The following is an 18529-nucleotide window of genomic DNA, read 5'->3' as shown; positions in this document are numbered from 1 at the left end:
GTACCACATTACTGCCATGTCAAAGCCTGAAAAAGGCCAGGATCTGGCCAACAAGTAAGCGAAAAATGCGAAAGTACGAGCCAGATGAGGGCAAATACCAGAACTAACCGAGGCATAACCTGCGTTATCCTCTAAAATATTAATCGGAACCAGGTTTAATTGACTGTTTCAGTGTGGTACCACATTACTGCCATGTCAAAACCTGAAAAAGCCCAGGATCTGGCCAACAAGGATGCGAAAAATGCGAAAGTACGAGCCAGATGAGGGCAAATCCCAGATCTAACCGAGACATAACCTGCGCTATCCTCTAAAATATTAATCACAACCAGGTTTAATTTACTGTTTCGGTGTGGTACCGTATTACTACGTGATCCAAACCAGAAAAAGGCCAGGATCTGGTCAACAACTATGCGAAAAATGCGAAAGTTCGAGCCAGATGAGGGCAAATACCAGACCTAACCCAGACATGACCGGCGTTATCCTCTAAAATATTAATCGCAACCAGGATTAATTGACTGTTTGGGTGTGGTGCCGCGTTACAACGTGATCCAAACCAGAAAAAGGCCAGGATCTGGCCAACAAGTATGCGAGAAATGCGTCAGTACGAGCCAGATGAGTGCAAATACCAGAACTAACCCAAAGGTAACCAGCGTTATCCCCTAAAATACTAATCGGAACCAGATTTTATTGACTGTTTCAGTGTGGTACCACATTTCTACGTGATTCAAACCAGAAAAAGCCCAGTATCTGGCCAACAAGTGTGCGAAAAATGCGAAAGTATGAGCCAGATGGGTGGAAATACCAGAACTAACCCAGACATAACCGGCGTTATCCTTTAAAATATTAATCGCAACCAGGTTTAATTGACTGTTTCAGTGTGGTACCACATTACTACGTGGTACAAGCCAGGGAAGGGCCATGATCTGGCCAACAAGTCAGCGAAAAGTGCGAAAGTTCGAGCCAGATGAGGGCAAATACCAGACCTGATCCAGACATAACCGGCGTTGTCCTCTAAAATATTAATCGCAACCAGGATTAATTGACAGTTTCGATGTGGTACCGCGATACTACGTGATCCAAACCAGAAAAAGGCCAGGATCTGGCCAACAAGTATGCGAAAAATGCGAAAGTATGAGCCAGATGAGTGCAAATACTAGAACTAACCCAAAGGTAACCAGCGTTATCCCCTAAAATACTAATCGGAACCAGCTTTTATTGATTGTTTCAGTGTGGTACCACATTACGACGTGGTCCAAACCAGAAAAAGCCCAGGATCTGCACAACAAGTATGCGAGAAATGCGAAAGTACGAGCCAGATGAGGGCAAATACCAGAACTAAACGAGGCAAAACCTGCGTTATCCTCTAAAATATCAATCGGAACCAGGTTTAACTGACTGTTTCAGTGTGGTACCACATTACTGCCATGTCAAAGCCTGAAAAAGGCCAGGATCTGGCCAACAAGTAAGCGAAATATGCGAAAGTACGAGCCAGATGAGAGCAAATACCAGAACTAAACGAGGCATAACCTGCGTTATCCTCGAAAATATCAATCGGAACCAGGTTTAACTGACTGTTTCAATGTGGTACCACATTACTGCCATGTCAAAGCCTGAAAAAGGCCAGGATCTGGCCAACAAGTATGCGAAAAATGCGAAAGTACGAGCCAGATGAGGGCAAATACCAGACCTAACCCAGCCATAACCGGCGTTATCCTCTAAAATATTAATCGCAACCAGGATTAATTGACTGTTTCGTTGTGGTGCCGCGTTACAACGTGATCCAAACCAGAAAATGGCCAGGATCTGGCCAACAAGTATGCGAAAAATGCGAAAGTACGAGCCAGATGAGGGCAAATACCAGAACTAAACGAGGCATAACCTGCGTTATCCTCTAAAATATCAATCGGAACCAGGTTTAACTGACTGTTTCAGTGTGGTACCACATTACTGCCATGTCAAAGCCTGAAAAAGGCCAGGATCTGGCCAACAAGTAAGCGAAATATGCGAAAGTACGAGCCAGATGAGAGCAAATACCAGACCTAACCCAGACATCACCGGCGTTATCCTCTAAAACATTAATCGCAGCCAGGTTTAATTGACTGTTTCGGTGTGCAGCCACATTTCTACGGGATCCAAACCGGAAAAAAGCCAGTATCTGGCAAACAAGTATGCGAAAAGCGCGAAAGTATGAGCCAGATGATTGCAAATAGCAGAACTAACCCCAACATTACCAGCGTTATCCTCTAAAATACTAATCGGAACGGGCTTCCATTGACTGTTTCAGTGTTGTACCGCATTACTACGTCATCCAAACCAGAAAAAGGCCAGGATCTGGCCAAGAAGTATGCGAAAAACGCGAAAGTACGAGTCAGATGAGGACAAATCCCAGACCTAACCGAGACATCACCGTAGTTATCCTCTAAAATATTAATCGCAACCAGGATTAATTGGCCGTTTTGGTGTGGTACCGCGTTGCTACGTGATCCAAACCAGGAAAAGGCCAGGATCTGGCCAACAAGTATGCGAAAAATGCGAAAGTAAGAGCCAGATAGTTGGAAATACCAGAACTAACCCAGACATAACCGGCGTTATCCTCTAAAATATTAATCGCAACAAGTTTAATTGACTGTTTCGGTGTGGAACATCATTACTACGGGATCCAAATCAGAGAAAACCCAGGATCTGGCCAACTAGTATGCGAAAAGTGTGAAAGTACGAGCCAGATGAGGGCAAATCCCAGACCTAACCGAGACATCACCGTAGTTATCCTCTAAAATATTAATCGCAACCAGGTTTAGATGACTGTTTCGGTGTGGAACCACATTGCTACGGGATCCAAACCAGAAAAAACCCGAGATCTGGCCAACAAGTAAGCGAAAAATGCGAAAGTACGAACCAGATGGGGGCAAATACCAGACCTAACCCAGACATAACCGGCGTTATCCCCTAAAATACTAATCGGAACCAGCTTTTATTGACTGTTTCAGTGTGGTACCACATTGCTACGTGATACAAACCAGAAAAAGCCCAGGATCTGGCCAACTAGTATGCGAGAAATGCGAAAGTACGAGCCAGATGTGGGCAAATCCCAGACCTAACCGAGACATAACCTGCGCTATCCTCTAAAAATATTAATCGCAACCAGGTTTAATTTACTGTTTCGGTGTGGTACCGTATTACTACGTGATCCAAACCAGAAAAAGGCCAGGATCTGGCCAACAAGTATGCGAAAAATGCGAAAGTACGAGCCAGATGAGGGCAAATACCAGACCTAACCCAGACATAACCGGCGTTATCCTCTAAAATATTAATCGCAACCAGGATTAATTGACTGTTTCGTTGTGGTGCCGCGTTACAACGTGATGCAAACCAGAAAAAGGCCAGGATCTGGCCAACAAGTATGCGAAAAATGCGAAAGTACGAGCCAGATGAGGGCAAATACCAGAACTAACCGAGGCATAACCTGCGTTATCCTCTAAAATATCAATCGGAACCAGGTTTAACTGACTGTTTCAGTGTGGTACCACATTACTGCCATGTCAAAGCCTGAAAAAGCCCAGGATCTGGCCAACAAGGATGCGAAAAATGCGAAAGTACGAGCCAGACGAGGGCAAATCCCAGACCTAACCGAGACATAACCTGCGCTATCCTCTAAAATATTAATCGCAACCAGTTTAATTGACTGTTTCGGTGTGGAACATCATTACTACGGGATCCAAATCAGAGAAAACCCAGGATCTGGCCAACTAGTATGCGAAAAGTGTGAAAGTACGAGCCAGATGAGGGCAAATCCCAGACCTATCCGAGACATATCCGGCGTTATCCTCTAAAATATTAATCGCAACCAGGTTTAGATGACTGTTTCGGTGTGGAACCACATTGCTACGGGATCCAAACCAGAAAAAACCCGAGATCTGGCCAACAAGTAAGCGAAAAATGCGAAAGTACGAACCAGATGGGGGCAAATACCAGACCTAACCCAGACATAACCGGCGTTATCCCCTAAAATACTAATCGGAACCAGCTTTTATTGACTGTTTCAGTGTGGTACCACATTGCTACGTGATACAAACCAGAAAAAGCCCAGGATCTGGCCAACTAGTATGCGAGAAATGCGAAAGTACGAGCCAGATGTGGGCAAATCCCAGACCTAACCGAGACATAACCTGCGCTATCCTCTAAAAATATTAATCGCAACCAGGTTTAATTTACTGTTTCGGTGTGGTACCGTATTACTACGTGATCCAAACCAGAAAAAGGCCAGGATCTGGCCAACAAGTATGCGAAAAATGCGAAAGTACGAGCCAGATGAGGGCAAATACCAGACCTAACCCAGACATAACCGGCGTTATCCTCTAAAATATTAATCGCAACCAGGATTAATTGACTGTTTCGTTGTGGTGCCGCGTTACAACGTGATCCAAACCAGAAAAAGGCCAGGATCTGGCCAACAAGTATGCGAAAAATGCGAAAGTACGAGCCAGATGAGGGCAAATACCAGAACTAACCGAGGCATAACCTGCGTTATCCTCTAAAATATCAATCGGAACCAGGTTTAACTGACTGTTTCAGTGTGGTACCACATTACTGCCATGTCAAAGCCTGAAAAAGCCCAGGATCTGGCCAACAAGGATGCGAAAAATGCGAAAGTACGAGCCAGACGAGGGCAAATCCCAGACCTAACCGAGACATAACCTGCGCTATCCTCTAAAATATTAATCGCAACCAGGTTTAATTTACTGTTTCGGTGTGGTACCGTATTACTACGTGATCCAAACCAGAAAAAGGCCAGGATCTGGTCAACAACTATGCGAAAAATGCGAAAGGTCGAGCCAGATGAGGGCAAATACCAGACCTAACCCAGACATAACCGGCGTTATCCTCTAAAATATTAATCGCAACCAGGATTAATTGACTGTTTCAGTGTGGTACCACATTACGACGTGATCCAAACCAGAAAAAGCCCAGGATCTGGCCAACTAGTATGCGAGAAATGCGAAAGTACGAGCCAGATGAGGGCAAATACCAGACCTAACCGAGACATAACCTGCGCTATCCCCTAAAATATTAATCGCAACCAGGTCAACTTTACTGTCGCAGTGTGGTGCCACATTACTGCCATGTCAAAACCTGAAAAAGCCCAGGATCTGGCCAACAAGGATGCGAAAAATGCGAAAGTACGAGCCAGATGAGGGCAAATCCCAGACCTAACCGAGACATAACCTGCGCTATCCTCTAAAATATTAATCGCAACCAGGATTAATTGACTGTTTGGGTGTGGTGCCGCGTTACAACGTGATCCAAACCAGAAAAAGGCCAGGATCTAGCCAACAAGTATGCGAAAAATGCGAAAGTACGAGCCAGATGAGGGCAAATACCAGACCTAACCCAGACATAACCGGCGTTATCCCCTAAAATACTAATCGGAACCAGGTTTTATTGACTGTTTCAGTGTGGTACCACATTACGACGTGGTCCAAACCAGTAAAAGCCCAGGATCTGCCCAACAAGTATGCGAGAAATGCCAAAGGACGAGCCAGATGATTGCTAATACCAGACCTAACCGAGACATAACCGGCGTTATCCTCTAAAATATTAATCGGAACCAGCTTTTAATGAGTGTTTCAGTATGGTACCACATTACTACGTTATCCAAACCAGAAAAAACCCAGTATCTGCCCAACAAGTATGCGAAAAACGCGTAAGTATGAGCCAGATGACTGCAAATACCAGAACTAACCCAGACATAACCAGCGTTATCCTCTGAAGACTATTCGGAACCAGCTTTTATTGACAGTGTGGAACCACATTACTACGTGATCCAAGCCAGAAAAAGCCCAGGGTCTGGCCAACTAGTATGCGAAAAGTGCGAAAGTACGAGCCAGATGATTGCTAATGCCAGACCAAACCGAGACATAACCGGCGTTATCCTCTAAAATATTAATCGCAAACAGGTTTAATTGACTGTTTCGGTGTGGTACCGCATTACTACATGATCCAATCCAGAGAAAGCCCTGGATCTGGCCAACAAGTATGCGAAAAATGCGTCAGTACGAGCCAGATGAGTGCAAATACCAGAACTAACCCAAACGTAACCAGCGTTATCTTCCAAACTATTAATCGGAACCAGCTTTTATTGAGTGTTTCAGTATGGCTCCACATTACTACGTTATCCAAACCAGAAAAAACCCAGTATCTGCCCAACAAGTATGCGAAAAACGCGTAAGTATGAGCCAGATGACTGCAAATACCAGAACTAACCCAGACATAACCAGCGTTATCCTCTAAAGACTATTCGGAACCAGCTTTTATTGACAGTGTGGAACCACATTACTACGTGATCCAAACCACAAAAAACCCGAGATCTGGCCAACAAATAAGCGAAAAATGCGAAAGTACGAGCCAGATGTAGGCAAATACCAGAACTAACCGAGACATAACCGGCGCTATCCTCTAAAATATTAATCGCAATCAGCTTTAATTGACTGTTTCGGTGTGGTACCGCATTACTACGTGATCCATACCAGAAAAAGGCCAGGATCTGCCCAACAAGTATGCGAAAAACGCGAGAGTATGAGACAGATGAGGGCAAATACCAGGCCTAACCGAGACGTAACCGGCGTTATCCTCTAAAATATTAATTGCAACCAGGTGTAATTGACTGTTTCGGTGTGGTACCATATTACTACGTGGGCCAAGCCAGAAAAAGGCCAGGATCTGGCAACTAGTATGCGAAAAGTGCGAAAGTACGAGCCAGATGAGGGCAAATCCCAGACCTAACCGAGACATAACAGGCGTTATCCTCTAAAATATTAACCGCAAACAGGTTTAATTGACTGTTTCGGTGTGGTACCGCATTACTACATGATCCAAACCAGAAAAAGCCCTGAATCTGGCCAACAAGTATGCGAAAAATGCGAAAGTACGAGCCAGATGAGTGCAAATACCAGAACTAACCCAAACGTAAACAGCGTTATCCTCCAAACTATTAATCGGAACCAGCTTTTATTGACTGTTTCAGTGTGGTGCCACATTACTACGTTATCCAAACCAGAAAAAACCGAGGATCTGCCCAACAAGTATGCGAAAAACGCGTATGTATGAGCCAGATGATTGCAAATACCGGAAATAACCCAGACATAACCAGCGTTATCCTCTAAAATACTATTCGGAACCAGCTTTTATTGACAGTGTGGTACCACATTACTACGTGATCCAAGCCAGAAAAAGCCCAGGATCTGGCCAACAAGTATGCGAAAAATGCGAAAGTACGAGCCAGATGAGGGCAAATACCAGACCTAACCCAGACATTACCGGCGTTATCCTCTAAAATGTCAATCGGTACCAGGTTTTATTGACTGTTTCAGTGTGGTACCACATTACGACGTGATCCAAACCAGATAGAACCCAGTATCTGCCAAACAAGTATGCGAAAAACGCGAAAGTACGAGCCAGATGAGGGCAAATACCAGAACTAAACGAGGCATAACCTGCGTTATCCTCTAAAATATCAATCTGAACCAGGTTTAACTGACTGTTCAGTGTGGTACCACATTACTGCCATGTCAAAGCCTGAAAAAGGCCAGGATCTGGCCAACAAGTAAGCGAAATATGCGAAAGTACGAGCCAGATGAGAGCAAATACCAGACCTAACCCAGACATCACCGGCGTTATCCTCTAAAATATTAATCGCAGCCAGGTTTAATTGACCGTTTCGGTGTGCAGCCACATTACTACGGGATCCAAACCTGAAAAAACCCAGTATCTGCAAACAAGTATGCGAAAAGCGCGAAAGTATGAGCCAGATGATTGCAAATAGCAGAACTAACCCCGACATTACCAGCGTTATCCTCTAAAATACTAATCGGAACGGGCTTCCATTGACTGTTTCAGTGTTGTACCGCATTACTACGTGATCCAAACCAGAAAAAGGCCAGGATCTGGCCAAGAAGTATGCGAAAAACGCGAAAGTACGAGTCAGATGAGGACAAATCCCAGACCTAACCGAGACATCACCGTAGTTATCCTCTAAAATATTAATCGCAACCAGGATTAATTGACCGTTTTGGTGTGGTACCGCGTTGCTACGTGATCCAAACCCGGAAAAGGCCAGGATCTGGCCAACAAGTATGCGAAAAATGCGAATGTATGAGCCAGATAGTTGGAAATACCAGAACTAACCCAGACATAACCGGCGTTATCCTCTAAAATATTAATCGCAACAAGTTTAATTGACTGTTTCGGTGTGGAACATCATTACTACGGTATCCAAATCAGAGAAAACCCAGGATCTGGCCAACTAGTATGCGAAAAGTGCGAAAGTACGAGCCAGATGAGGGCAAATCCCAGACCTAACCGAGACATAACCTGCGCTATCCCCTAAAATATTAATCGCAACCAGGTTTAATTTACTGTTTCGGTGTGGTACCGTATTACTACGTGATCCAAACCAGAAAAAGGCCAGGATCTGACCAACAAGTATGCGAAAAATGCGAAAGTACGAGCCAGATGAGGGCAAATACCAGAACTAACCCAGGCATAACCTGCGTTATCCCCTAAAATGTTAATCGCAACCAGGTTTAATTTACTGTTTCGGTGTGGTACCGTATTACTACGTGATCCAAACCAGATAAAGGCCAGGATCTGGTCAACAACTATGCGAAAAATGCGAAAGTTCGAGCCAGATGAGGGCAAATACCAGACCTAACCCAGACATAACCGGCGTTATCCTCTAAAATATTAATCGCAACCAGGATTAATTGACTGTTTCAGTGTGGTACCACATTACGACGTGATCCAAACCAGAAAAAGCCCAGGATCTGGCCAACTAGTATGCGAAAAATGCGAAAGTACGAGCCAGATGAGGGCAAATACCAGACCTAACCGAGACATAACTTGCGCTATCCTCTAAAATATTAATCGGAACCAGGATTAATTGACTGTTCAAGTGTGGTACCACATTACTGCCATGTCAAAGCCCGAAAAAGCCCACGATCTGGCCAACAAGTATGCGAAAAATGCGAAAGTATGAGCCAGATGAGGGCAAATACCAGACCTAACCGAGACATAACCTGCGCTATCCTCTAAAATATTAATCGGAACCAGGATTAATTGACTGTCTCAGTGTGGTACCACATTACTGCCATGTCAAAACCTGAAAAAGCCCAGGATCTGGCCAACAAGGATGCGAAAAATGCGAAAGTACGAGCCAGATGAGGGCAAATCCCAGACCTAACCGAGACATAACCAGCGCTATCCTCTAAAATATTAATCGCAACCAGGATTAATTGACTGTTTGGGTGTGGTGCCGCGTTACAACGTGATCCAAACCAGAAAAAGGCCAGGATCTAGCCAACAAGTATGCGAAAAATGCGAAAGTACGAGCCAGATGAGGGCAAATACCAGACCTAACCCAGACATAACCGGCGTTATCCCCTAAAATACTAATCGGAACCAGGTTTTATTGACTGTTTCAGTGTGGTACCACATTACGACGTGGTCCAAACCAGTAAAAGCCCAGGATCTGCCCAACAAGTATGCGAGAAATGCGAAAGTACGAGCCAGATGATTACTAATACCAGACCTAACCGAGACATAACCGGCGTTATCCTCTAAAATATTAATCGGAACCAGCTTTTATTGAGTGTTTCAGTATGGTACCACATTACTACGTTATCCAAACCAGTAAAAACCGAGGATCTGCCCAACAAGTATGCGAAAAACGCGTATGTATGAGCCAGATGATTGCAAATACCGGAAATAACCCAGACATAACCAGCGTTATCCTCTAAAATACTATTCGGAACCAGCTTTTATTGACATTGTGGTACCACATTACTACGTGATCCAAGCCAGAAAAAGCCCAGGATCTGGCCAACAAGTATGCGAAAAATGCGAAAGTACGAGCCAGATGTGGGCAAATCCCAGACCTAACCGAGACATAACCTGCGCTATCCTCTAAAAATATTGATTGCAACCAGGTTTAATTTACTGTTTCGGTGTGGTACCGTATTACTACGTGATCCAAACCAGAAAAAGGCCAGGATCTGGCCAACAAGTATGCGAAAAATGCGAAAGTACGAGCCAGATGAGGGCAAATACCAGACCTAACCCAGACATAACCGGCGTTATCCTCTAAAATATTAATCGCAACCAGGATTAATTGACTGTTTCGTTGTGGTGCCGCGTTACAACGTGATCCAAACCAGAAAAAGGCCAGGATCTGGCCAACAAGTATGCGAAAAATGCGAAAGTACGAGCCAGATGAGGGCAAATACCAGAACTAACCGAGGCATAACCTGCGTTATCCCCTAAAATATTAATCGCAACCAGGTTTAATTTACTGTTTCGGTGTGGTACCGTATTACTACGTGATCCAAACCAGAAAAAGGCCAGGATCTGGTCAACAACTATGCGAAAAATGCGAACGTTCGAGCCAGATGAGGGCAAATACCAGACCTAACCCAGACATAACCGTCGTTATCCTCTAAAATATTAATCGCAACCAGGATTAATTGACTGTTTCAGTGTGGTACCACATTACGACGTGATCCAAACCAGAAAAAGCCCAGGATCTGGCCAACTAGTATGCGAGAAATGCGAAAGTACGAGCCAGATGAGGGCAAATCCCAGACCTAACCGAGGCATAACCTGCGTTATCCCCTAAAATATTAATCGCAACCAGGTTTAATTTACTGTTTCGGTGTGGTACCGTATTACTACGTGATCCAAACCAGAAAAAGGCCAGGATCTGGTCAACAACTATGCGAAAAATGCGAACGTTCGAGCCAGATGAGGGCAAATACCAGACCTAACCCAGACATAACCGTCGTTATCCCCTAAAATACTAATCGGAACCAGGTTTTATTGACTGTTTCAGTGTGGTACCACATTACGACGTGGTCCAAACCAGTAAAAGCCCAGTATCTGGCCAACAAGTATGCGAGAAATGCGAAAGTACGAGCCAGATGATTGCTAATACCAGACCTAACCGAGACATAACCGGCGTTATCCTCTAAAATATTAATCGGAACCAGCTTTTAATGAGTGTTTCAGTATGGTACCACATTACTACGTTATCCAAACCAGAAAAAACCCAGTATCTGCCCAACAAGTATGCGAAAAGTGCGAAAGTACGAGCCAGATGATTGCTAATGCCAGACCAAACCGCGACATAGCCGGCGTTATCCTCTAAAATATTAATCGTAAACAGGTTTAATTGACTGTTTCGGTGTGGTACCGCATTACTACATGATCCAATCCAGAAAAAGCTCTGGATCTGGCCAACAAGTATGCGAAAAATGCGTCAGTACGAGCCAGATGAGTGCAAATACCAGAACTAACCCAAACGTAACCAGCGTTATCCTCTAAAGACTATTCGGAACCAGCTTTTATTGACAGTGTGGAACCACATTACTACGTGATCCAAACCACAAAAAACCCGAGATCTGGCCAACAAATAAGCGAAAAATGCGATAGTACGAGCCAGATGATTGCTAATACCGGACCTAACCGAGACATAACCGGCGTTATCCTCTAAAATATTAATCGGAACCAGGTTTTATTGACTGTTTCAATGTGGTACCACATTACGACGTGATCCAAACCAGATAAAACCCAGTATCTGCCAAACAAGTATGCGAAAAACGCGTAAGTATGAGCCAGATGAGTGCAAATACCAGACCTAACCCAGACATAACCAGCGTTATCCTCTAAAATACTATCCGGAACAAGCTTTTATTGACAGCGTGTTACCACATTACTACGTGATCCAAGCCAGAAAAAGCCCAGGATCTGGCCAACAAGTATGCGAAAACTGCGAAAGTACGAGCCAGATGAGGGCAAATACCAGGCCTAACCGAGACGTAACCGGCGTTATCATCTAAAATATTAATTGCAACCAGGTGTAATTGACTGTTTCGGTGTGGTACCATATTACTACGTGGGCCAAGCCAGAAAAAGGCCAGGATCTGGCAACTAGTATGCGAAAAGTGCGAAAGTACGAGCCAGATGAGGGCAAATCCCAGACCTAACCGAGACATAACAGGCGTTATCCTCTAAAATATTAACCGCAAACAGGTTTAATTGACTGTTTCGGTGTGGTACCGCATTACTACATGATCCAAACCAGAAAAAGCCCTGAATCTGGCCAACAAGTATGCGAAAAATGCGAAAGTACGAGCCAGATAAGTGCAAATACCAGAACTAACCCAAACGTAAACAGCGTTATCCTCCAAACTATTAATCGGAACCAGCTTTTATTGACTGTTTCAGTGTGGTGCCACATTACTACGTTATCCAAACCAGAAAAAACCGAGGATCTGCCCAACAAGTATGCGAAAAACGCGTATGTATGAGCCAGATGATTGCAAATACCGGAAATAACCCAGACATAACCAGCGTTATCCTCTAAAATACTGTTCGGAACCAGCTTTTATTGACAGTGTGGTACCACATTACTACGTGATCCAAGCCAGAAAAAGCCCAGGATCTGGCCAACAAGTATGCGAAAAATGCGAAAGTACGAGCCAGATGAGTGCAAATACCAGACCTAACCCAGACATAACCGGCGTTATCCTCTAAAATATTATTCGCAACCGGGATTAATTGACTGTTTCGGTGTGGAACCACACTACTACGGGATCCAAACCAGAATAAACCCAGGATCTTGCCAACAATTAGGCGAAAAACGCGAAAGTATGAGACAGATGATTGCAAATACCAGATCAAACCCAGACATAACCAGCGTTATCTTCTAAAATACTAATCGGAACCAGCTTTCATTGATTGTTTCAGTGTGGTACCACATTACTACGGGGTCCAAACCAGAAAAAACCCAGGATCTGGCCAACAAGTATGCGAAAAACGCGAGAGTATGAGACAGATGAGGGCAAATACTAGACCTTACCCAGACATAACCGGCGTTATCCTCTAAAATATTAATCGCAACCAGCTTTAATTGACTGTTTCGGTGTGGTACCGCATCACTACGTGATCCAAACCAGAAAAAGGCCAGGATCTGGCCAACAAGTATGCGAAAAATGCGAAAGTACGAGCCAGATAAGTGCAAATACCAGAACTAACCCAAACGTAAACAGCGTTATCCTCCAAACTATTAATCGGAACCAGGTTTTATTGACTGTTTCAATGTGGTACCACATTACGACGGGATCCAAACCAGATAAAACCCAGTATCTGCCAAACAAGTATGCGAAAAACGCGTAAGTATGAGCCAGATGACTGCAAATACCAGAACTAACCCAGACATAACCAGCGTTATCCTCTAAAATACTATCCGGAACAAGCTTTTATTGACAGCGTGTTACCACATTACTACGTGATCCAAGCCAGAAAAAGCCCAGGATCTGGCCAACAAGTATGCGAAAACTGCGAAAGTACGAGCCAGATGAGGGCAAATACCAGGCCTAACCGAGACGTAACCGGCGTTATCATCTAAAATATTAATTGCAACCAGGTGTAATTGACTGTTTCGGTGTGGTACCATATTACTACGTGGGCCAAGCCAGAAAAAGGCCAGGATCTGGCAACTAGTATGCGAAAAGTGCGAAAGTACGAGCCAGATGAGGGCAAATCCCAGACCTAACCGAGACATAACAGGCGTTATCCTCTAAAATATTAACCGCAAACAGGTTTAATTGACTGTTTCGGTGTGGTACCGCATTACTACATGATCCAAACCAGAAAAAGCCCTGAATCTGGCCAACAAGTATGCGAAAAATGCGAAAGTACGAGCCAGATAAGTGCAAATACCAGAACTAACCCAAACGTAAACAGCGTTATCCTCCAAACTATTAATCGGAACCAGCTTTTATTGACTGTTTCAGTGTGGTGCCACATTACTACGTTATCCAAACCAGAAAAAACCGAGGATCTGCCCAACAAGTATGCGAAAAACGCGTATGTATGAGCCAGATGATTGCAAATACCGGAAATAACCCAGACATAACCAGCGTTATCCTCTAAAATACTGTTCGGAACCAGCTTTTATTGACAGTGTGGTACCACATTACTACGTGATCCAAGCCAGAAAAAGCCCAGGATCTGGCCAACAAGTATGCGAAAAATGCGAAAGTACGAGCCAGATGAGTGCAAATACCAGACCTAACCCAGACATAACCGGCGTTATCCTCTAAAATATTATTCGCAACCGGGATTAATTGACTGTTTCGGTGTGGAACCACACTACTACGGGATCCAAACCAGAATAAACCCAGGATCTTGCCAACAATTAGGCGAAAAACGCGAAAGTATGAGACAGATGATTGCAAATACCAGATCAAACCCAGACATAACCAGCGTTATCTTCTAAAATACTAATCGGAACCAGCTTTCATTGACTGTTTCAGTGTGGTACCACATTACTACGGGGTCCAAACCAGAAAAAACCCAGGATCTGGCCAACAAGCATGCGAAAAACGCGAGAGTATGAGACAGATGAGGGCAAATACTAGACCTTACCCAGACATAACCGGCGTTATCCTCTAAAATATTAATCGCAACCAGCTTTAATTGACTGTTTCGGTGTGGTACCGCATCACTACGTGATCCAAACCAGAAAAAGGCCAGGATCTGGCCAACAAGTATGCGAAAAATGCGAAAGTACGAGCCAGATAAGTGCAAATACCAGAACTAACCCAAACGTAAACAGCGTTATCCTCCAAACTATTAATCGGAACCAGGTTTTATTGACTGTTTCAATGTGGTACCACATTACGACGGGATCCAAACCAGATAAAACCCAGTATCTGCCAAACAAGTATGCGAAAAACGCGTAAGTATGAGCCAGATGACTGCAAATACCAGAACTAACCCAGACATAACCAGCGTTATCCTCTAAAATACTATCCGGAACAAGCTTTTATTGACAGCGTGTTACCACATTACTACGTGATCCAAGCCAGAAAAAGCCCAGGATCTGGCCAACAAGTATGCGAAAACTGCGAAAGTACGAGCCAGATGAGGGCAAATACCAGGCCTAACCGAGACGTAACCGGCGTTATCCTCTAAAATATTAATTGCAACCAGGTGTAATTGACTGTTTCGGTGTGGTACCATATTACTACGTGGGCCAAGCCAGAAAAAGGCCAGGATCTGGCAACTAGTATGCGAAAAGTGCGAAAGTACGAGCCAGATGAGGGCAAATCCCAGACCTAACCGAGACATAACAGGCGTTATCCTCTAAAATATTAACCGCAAACAGGTTTAATTGACTGTTTCGGTGTGGTACCGCATTACTACATGATCCAAACCAGAAAAAGCCCTGAATCTGGCCAACAAGTATGCGAAAAATGCGAAAGTACGAGCCAGATAAGTGCAAATACCAGAACTAACCCAAACGTAAACAGCGTTATCCTCCAAACTATTAATCGGAACCAGCTTTTATTGACTGTTTCAGTGTGGTGCCACATTACTACGTTATCCAAACCAGAAAAAACCGAGGATCTGCCCAACAAGTATGCGAAAAACGCGTATGTATGAGCCAGATGATTGCAAATACCGGAAATAACCCAGACATAACCAGCGTTATCCTCTAAAATACTGTTCGGAACCAGCTTTTATTGACAGTGTGGTACCACATTACTACGTGATCCAAGCCAGAAAAAGCCCAGGATCTGGCCAACAAGTATGCGAAAAACGCGAAAGTATGAGACAGATGATTGCAAATACCAGATCCAACCCAGACATAACCAGCGTTATCTTCTAAAATACTAATCGGAACCAGCTTTCATTGACTGTTTCAGTGTGGTACCACATTACTACGAGGTCCAAACCAGAAAAAACCCAGGATCTGGCCAACAAGTATGCGAAAAACGCGAGAGTATGAGACAGATGAGGGCAAATACTAGACCTTACCCAGACATAACCGGCGTTATCCTCTAAAATATTAATCGCAACCAGCTTTAATTGACTGTTTCGGTGTGGTACCGCATCACTACGTGATCCAAACCAGAAAAAGGCCAGGATCTGGCCAACAAGTATGCGAAAAATGCGAAAGTACGAGCCAGATGAGGGCAAATACCAGACCTAACCCAGACATTACCGGCGTTATCCTCTAAAATATCAATCGGAACCAGGTTTTATTGACTGTTTCAGTGTGGTACCACATTACGACGTGATCCAAACCAGATAAAACCCAGTATCTGCCAAACAAGTATGCGAAAAACGCGAAAGTACGAGCCAGATGAGGGCAAATACCAGAACTAAACGAGGCATAACCTGCGTTATCCTCTAAGATATCAATCTGAACCAGGTTTAACTGACTGTTCAGTGTGGTACCACATTACTGCCATGTCAAAGCCTGAAAAAGGCCAGGATCTGGCCAACAAGTAAGCGAAATATGCGAAAGTACGAGCCAGATGAGAGCAAATACCAGACCTAACCCAGACATCACCGGCGTTATCCTCTAAAATATTAATCGCAGCCAGGTTTAATTGACCGTTTCGGTGTGCAGCCACATTACTACGGGATCCAAACCTGAAAAAACCCAGTATCTGGCAAACAAGTATGCGAAAAGCGCGAAAGTATGAGCCAGATGATTGCAAATAGCAGAACTAACCCCGACATTACCAGCGTTATCCTCTAAAATACTAATCGGAACGGGCTTCCATTGACTGTTTCAGTGTTGTACCGCATTACTACGTGATCCAAACCAGAAAAAGGCCAGGATCTGGCCAAGAAGTATGCGAAAAACGCGAAAGTACGAGTCAGATGAGGACAAATCCCAGACCTAACCGAGACATCACCGTAGTTATCCTCTAAAATATTAATCGCAACCAGGATTAATTGACCGTTTTGGTGTGGTACCGCGTTGCTACGTGATCCAAACCAGGAAAAGGCCAGGATCTGGCCAACAAGTATGCGAAAAATGCGAAAGTATGAGCCAGATAGTTGGAAATACCAGAACTAACCCAGACATAACCGGCGTTATCCTCTAAAATATTAATCGCAACAAGTTTAATTGACTGTTTCGGTGTGGAACATCATTACTACGGTATCCAAATCAGAGAAAACCCAGGATCTGGCCAACTAGTATGCGAAAAGTGCGAAAGTACGAGCCAGATGAGGGCAAATCCCAGACCTAACCGAGACATAACCGGCGTTATCCTCTAAAATATTAATCGCAACCAGGTTTAGATGACTGTTTCGGTGTGGAACCACATTGCTACGGGATCCAAACCAGAAAAAACCCGAGATCTGGCCAACAAGTAAGCGAAAAATGCGAAAGTACGAACCAGATGGGGGCAAATACCAGACCTAACCCAGACATAACCGGCGTTATCCCCTAAAATACTAATCGGAACCAGCTTTTATTGACTGTTTAAGTGTGGTACCACATTACTACGTGATACAAACCAGAAAAAGCCCAGGATCTGGCCAACTAGTATGCGAGAAATGCGAAAGTACGAGCCAGATGTGGGCAAATCCCAGACCTAACCGAGACAAAACCTGCGCTATCCTCTAAAAATATTGATCGCAACCAGGTTTAATTTACTGTTTCGGTGTGGTACCGTATTACTACGTGATCCAAACCAGAAAAAGGCCAGGATCTGGCCAACAAGTATGCGAAAAATGCGAAAGTACGAGCCAGATGAGGGCAAATACCAGACCTAACCCAGACATAACCGGCGTTATCCTCTAAAATATTAATCGCAACCAGGTTTAATTGACTGTTTCAGTGTGGTACCACATTACCACGTGATCCAAACCAGAAAAAGCCCAGGATCTGGCCAACTAGTATGCGAGAAATGCGAAAGTACGAGCCAGATGAGGGCAAATCCCAGACCTAACCGAGACATAACCTGCGCTATCCCCTAAAATATTAATCGCAACCAGGTTTAATTTACTGTTTCGGTGTGGTACCGTATTACTACGTGATCCAAACCAGAAAAAGGCCAGGATCTGACCAACAAGTATGCGAAAAATGCGAAAGTACGAGCCAGATGAGGGCAAATACCAGACCTAACCGAGACATAACTTGCGCTATCCTCTAAAATATTAATCGGAACCAGGATTAATTGACTGTTCACGTGTGGTACCACATTACTGCCATTTCAAAACCTGAAAAAGCCCAGGATCTGGCCAACAAGGATGCGAAAAATGCGAAAGTACGAGCCAGATGTGGGCAAATCCCAGACCTAACCGAGACATAACCTGCGCTATCCTCTAAAAATATTAATCGCAACCAGGATTAATTGACTGTTTCAGTGTGGTACCACATTACTGCCATGTCAAAGCCCGAAAAAGCCCACGATCTGGCAAACAAGTATGCGAAAAATGCGAAAGTATGAGCCAGATGAGGGCAAATACCAGACCTAACCGAGACATAACCTGCGCTATCCTCTAAAATATTAATCGGAACCAGGATTAATTGACTGTCTCAGTGTGGTACCACATTACTGCCATGTCAAAACCTGAAAAAGCCCAGGATCTGGCCAACAAGGATGCGAAAAATGCGAAAGTACGAGCCAGTTGAGGGCAAATCCCAGACCTAACCGAGACATAACCAGCG

Source organism: Colletes latitarsis, chromosome 1 (assembly GCF_051014445.1).
Source record: "Colletes latitarsis isolate SP2378_abdomen chromosome 1, iyColLati1, whole genome shotgun sequence".
Taxonomy (NCBI): Eukaryota; Metazoa; Arthropoda; class Insecta; order Hymenoptera; family Colletidae; genus Colletes; species Colletes latitarsis.
This window is presented reverse-complemented; position numbering follows the sequence as displayed.